The following is a 6,056-nucleotide window of genomic DNA, read 5'->3' as shown; positions in this document are numbered from 1 at the left end:
AAAAACCCTGAGAATTATTTTAGTAATCCAGCAGTGATTCATAGAATGGCTTTTCATCCTGTACATTAAAATTGAGCGTGATTGTCTTTACACTGAAGCATTTTGTGCAGATGTACAGATATTTTAAGTAGATGTTCTTGTAGAAATTTGGGAGTATGGTGTCTTGAGCCCTCTGGATATTGCCATGTCTTGGGAAGATGCAAAAACCTGGACAGTTTCCTATGAAGGTTATGCTGGTGGCAAAAGCAACATAGAAATATTTTGTATGGATGACTCATTAGCTTTGGAGAAGGAAAAAAAACCCAACACATCCAAAAGGAAAAATGAGAGAAGGCCTGTTGCTTTAAGAGATATCTTGGCATATCCATTAAGAATAAAACTATTTTTACTAAGCTTGGATTGTGTTCCCAGAACAGAGATACCGCTTAGAAACAGTCAAAGGCTCTATTTGTAATACAGTTGCACAGTCTGCCTAAGGCAGTGATTATGTATTACCAGGGTGTGGCCACAATTTTCAAGTCACTTACAAGTCATTTTCTCTTATGAAATTTAAGTGGAGGGCCAGGCAAAGGTAGGGATGGAAGTGCTTTATATTGGAAAAAAATCCAAATATGAAAGAAAAATTTTAACCCTATAGCCAAGACTTGCAAAGAAATTTTATCAAAACATTAAAAAACTATTTCTCCTTACTACATGTTCAGCATTTTTCAACGCTGGGAAGGAAATTAAGGGAAATGCTAATTAACCTGGAGGAGTATAGCTCCAGAGCCTCCCCGCTAAGGGTATTTGATATGTTAATATTTCACCATTGTTACTATTATTGAGCAAATTTCCTTCTGTGGGAACTGTTCTCTAGGAGACTAGAGGTAGGTTAGAGCCATGTTTCCAGGCCATTAGGAAACCACTGAGTGCACTGAAATGATAATTTGCTAAATGGTTCCCTAGTGTTTCACAAGTTAGTGTTGCTCCCAAAGGAGTTCCCATGCCCTGGAGAAATGGACTCTTTGGAAGCAGTTGTTAGATACCTACCTCTTCGGTAGAGTAGCAGACTTGGGCCCTGCTTATTTATGGGAGACTTCAAGCTTTACTGTTAAAATATTTAGTGAAAAACAGCTGAGGAATAGAACTAATGGGAGAAAATTACCCTGTAATGACCTAAAAGGGTTTTGTGGGAAATCTCCTTGCATTATCTGTTTTTCTAAATGCTTCATTTTCAAGGTCTGTATCATCTTCAGCTTCTCCAAAGGTGGTTTTGTTTTATTTTTCCTCCTGGGAGAGGTTGAGCCTGACACCAAAATCTGACTTTGAGTTTCACACCAGCCTCTGTAGCTGCTTTCTGGACAGCTCCACTTAGAAATTACCCAGGCACCTTGAAAGCAAACCTCAAACTCAACTTGCCACGTTCTTTCCCCACTCCCCACCTGCTTCTCCTGTACTTCCTAACGCAGTCATGGCCCAGTTATCCAAGCTAGAAACTTTGCGCATCATACTTAACGCCCACGTAATTATAGTCCAGTGGCCAGCAGTCCTCATGCCACTGCATGGTCACTTAAGCTTGGTTGTTGTCTCATCTTGAGGATGGACACTGCCAAGGTGTGTACTAGTCTTAGCAGGGAAATGTATCGAGGCTTCCTGAGGGCAGGGCCAAGGATGTCACACTCCTCAAATCAGTCACGAATGTTAATTGTATAATTAGTCATCCAGTCATGTCCATACCACCTCCTAAATATTGCTCAAATCAGTCTACCTCTCTTTCTCTATTGCCACCACTTACCATGTGACTTGGAGCAATTGCTTAGTTGTGCTGTTCCTTGGATTCCCCACCTGCAAATGGGAGTAATTATGTCTACCCCATAGAGTTGCAAAGATGACATGAAATTATGGTGCTCAAAATATTAGCAATAATTCAGGCCATTACTGGGCCTTATCTTGTTTACTGAAATGACCTCTTATTGGGTCTCTTTTCTATATTTTTATCTTTATTAAATTATTATTTTAGTTTTTCTTTTAAATTTATTTTACTCACCACTATACTAATCAGGACTCTTTTGTATTTTGACCCCCTTAGTCTATTCTCCCTTTCTGCAGCTAGAACAATCTTTCTGAAAGGCAAGTCCCTTCATGCCACTCTGCTCCGTAAAGCCCTTTCCTGCTTCCCATTGCCAGCAGTAAACGGTTAAACGCCTTTGGTGTGACTTCTAACAATGCCACCCATGATCTGGCCTCTGGGGCTCTCCCCGGCTCCGGTTCTCTCCGCTTTCCCTGCAGTTGCAACACTCCAGGCTGCGTCTCTTTCTCTCCACTCTACTGGCCAAGTCCTGCTCATCCTTCAGGTCTCAAACCTACTTGCTCTTGGAAAGCTTTCCTGAGCCCACAAGACTGGATCAGCTGTTCCTTTCGGTTTTCCCTGGTTTATCCCAATAACAGCACTTTATTCCTGTTTTTTGCCTCCTCCATTAAACTTCGATATCCTTGAAGAAGTCACTGAGTCTTGCTTACCATTGTATCTTCAACCCCTAGCAAATGTTTGACCTAGAGCAAGTAGGCAACAAATATTTCTTGAATAAATAAGAAGAGAATATGTAAAAACTTTATTCCCTACAGGAGGGCTGGTGATTTTATTTCTGATTTGCCACTTATACCAAGCTACCAAAAAAAAAAAACCTGTAGAAATTCTGTCATTGGTGCATCTGGGGGGCATTATGTAAGAGGAAAAAGGCACCCAGAGGTGATGTGATCCATCTAAGACCCCCCCACCTCCAGGGAAAGCTAGGATAAAGATAGACCCATCCCTGGCTACTCCTGTACTTAATGACGAATCATTATCATCTTTGGACAGTTAGCTAAGAATAGGCTCTTTCTATGATAACTTCGAAACATGTTGCAAGGCAGGCTCCCTATAGAGGGAGCTTGGACAGGATTCTAAGCTCCCTGCTCTTAAGTCTGGCATTTGGTCAATCTCTGAATACTCCAAGCCAAGTACATAAGCCAGTGGTGGTTAATATTTGGGGGAGGACACAGATCCCTTTGAGAATCTTATGAAAGTTTTGGATCATGTTATGTTTACTGAATTTTGAGAGTTCTTTATCTATCGTGGATACAACTCCTTTATCAGATATATGATTTGCAAATATTTCTCCCAGTGTTTGTCTTTTCACTCTCTTAGTAGTGTCTTTCAAAGAAACAAAGCTTTAAATTTTGATGAAGTCCAGTTTTCTGGTAGGGTTTTACCAAAAGTTTTCATTTCTAAATCCCCACATAGATAGCTTTTGAGGCATAAAACTTAAATCTTTGGTTTTTAGGCAAAGGAGGGAAGAAGCATGCTTTCTCGACTTCATGCCTGTTTGGCTACATCCATCCTTCACTGGAGTTTGGGTTTCATCCCAGGTAGTGCTGTCATTAGACCAGGGTGATGGAGCTGTCTCCTTATGCTCTGCTTTTTATTTTTATTTTTTATATTTTTTTTGAGACAAGGTCTCACTCTGTTGCTCAGGCTGGAGTGCAGTGGCATGATCATAGCTCACTGCAACCTTGAACTCCTGGCCTCAAGTGATTCTCCCACTTCGGCCTCCCTAAGTACTGGGATAACAGCCATGAGCCACCGTGCCCCACCAGGTTTTGCTTTTTAGAAGGCCCTGTTTGGCCCTCCGCCGGCTGCACATTTCCCCATGGGGCTAAGGGGCCAAGAGGCCAAGGAGCCATGCCTATGCATAGCTCACCCTCCCCCTTCCTTCTAGATCACAAATGCTAAGTGTCCAGGACCCTAGAATTCTTTGCCCAATGAAACAGCATGCTTCCAAGCTGTTCCTCATGTTTGTTCTCTTGAGGGCAGATCAAGCTGCCTGTGTGTACCCTTAAGGTTTAGGGGGATGGACAGAGTTTGGACCTGCAGATTGGGTTGCCACACATGTGGGAATGAGGGCCTTCCTGGAATAGGATAGAGCCAGAATAGGAAAAGAAGGGGGCAGGCCTCCATTCATACTCTTGGTTCGGTCCCAGTTCCAGGCATACTCTCTCAAACATTTCCAGGAGTGATTTATGATAAGTAGTTAAAACCTATGAAATCCAGATTTTCAAGGTGCGTGATTTGTTGGATAGACGAGTATGCTATTAATGCAGCCAGTACACACAAGGAGGAGAGTCTGGGGTGGGATAAAGATTATAAGTTAATTAAATCATTTAACAAAAATTTGTTCAGCATCAACTTTTGTGCCTGGGTATAAGACTGAATGAGACGGCCGGGCGCGGTGGCTCACGCCTGTAATCCTAGCACTGTGGGAGGCCGAGGTGGGAGGATTGCTTGAGCTCAGGAGTTTGAGACCAGCCTGAACAAGAGCGAGACCCCGTCTCTACTATAAAGAGAAAGAAATTAGCCAAACAACTAAAAATAGAAAAAATTAGCCAGGCACGGTGGCACGTGCCTGTAGTCCCAGCTACCCAAGAGGCTGAGGCGGAAGGATCACTTGAGCCCAGGAGTTTGAGGTTGCTGTGAGCAAGGCTAACACCACGGCACTCTAGCCCAGGCAAGGGAGTGAGACTCTGTCTCAAAAAAAAAAAAAAGACTGAATGAGACAATTGTTGAACTGATATTTTGGTGGGGGAGATGGACGATAAAGTCAGCTTAATATCAGGTGGTAAACAAGTGCAATGAAAAAAATAAGGTAGTGAATGGGGACTGCTTCTAGAAGGTGTGGTCATGGAAAACCTCTCTAAAGAGGTGACATTTGAGCAGAGTTCTGAACAAGTCATCAGGATATCTGGGGTTAAATTAACTAGTCTAAGTACTCAATTTAGAAGAAGAGCAAATGTAAAAGTACTGAGGCAGCAGTTGGCACATTGGAAGAACAACCAGCAGGCAATTGCTATGGGTGGGGTTGGTATGGGTGAGGCTCAGAGGAAGGGATCAAGTGGTAGGAGATAAAAATAATCTTTAGAGACTAGTCATGTTTGAGGAAACTGTTACATCCAAACGTATATTCCTATGCCTAACAGGCAGTTGGAAATACGACCAAAAGTGGTACAAGAGATAAAGAAATGGGAATAGCTAGTGGTACCTGTATGGAGATTTGTATTTTTTAAAATACCGAAGTATAAAAATGTATTGTAATTAACACAGTGAATTTGCTGATTCTTCTTGTCTGATGAGGAACTTCTCACACAGTATAATTCATATGTCTGCAACCGCTTTTAATAAACTTTAACGGGGGGGAGGGTATAGAGTGGGGGAGGATGTGAAGGCAGGTTGGGGGAGGGTATGGAGCAGGGGAGGGCGTGGAGAAAAGAAAAAAAAATGAAAAAAAAAAACTTTAACAGATTTTTTTTTGAAGTCAAGTAGTGAAAACCATGCAAGTGAATGAGATGACCGTGACAGGGTGTGAGAACAGTATCAAGGATGGAACCCTGGGAACACCAACAGGTGACAGTGGGCAGAGGAGAGGTCCTGGAAGTATTACAGAACCAAGAGAAGAACCCGGAGAGGAGAGTCACAGGACCAAGGATGTGGCACATTTCAAGATGGCCAATTGCACCAAAGAGGTCTAATGAGATATGATATTTGAAACTCTTTTAAATGGAAAAACTGTTAAATGTAAGTTGTTATTATTAATGATAATTAGAGAGCACTTGCTCCCTTCCTTTAATGGATATTTTTAAAGAGTAATGAGAATTTCGTTATATATGTAGTCTATTAATAACCAATTCTTACTGTTTTATTGAATTTTCAAAACACACTCAAGTTATACTAAATCCTCTAATTACTCCGTAGCACCACACTGATGTTGGGAACAGGACTCACAATCCCCTATAGAACCTGATTTGTGGAACTATATATTTAACTTGTATATTTGAATATGGGTAATAATTATGTTAGAATTCTACTGTATTTTAGTTAAAAGCTTACAGTAACATCTCTATAAAAAATTTGCAGCATCTGGCTCTTCTGCCTGCCTATAGAAAAGCCTTAAAATAATTAGAACTCAATAAAGTACAACAGTCTCTTAGAATTCAATTTCTGGGATTTAGGCAGCAGCCTAAATTCTTTTTTTTTTTTTTTTTTT

This window comes from Propithecus coquereli, unplaced genomic scaffold (genome assembly GCF_000956105.1).
Source record: "Propithecus coquereli isolate 6110/MARCELLA unplaced genomic scaffold, Pcoq_1.0 Scaffold341, whole genome shotgun sequence".
Lineage (NCBI taxonomy): Eukaryota > Metazoa > Chordata > Mammalia > Primates > Indriidae > Propithecus > Propithecus coquereli.
The sequence above is the reverse complement of the archived record's forward strand: the minus strand, read 5'-3'. Positions refer to the sequence as shown.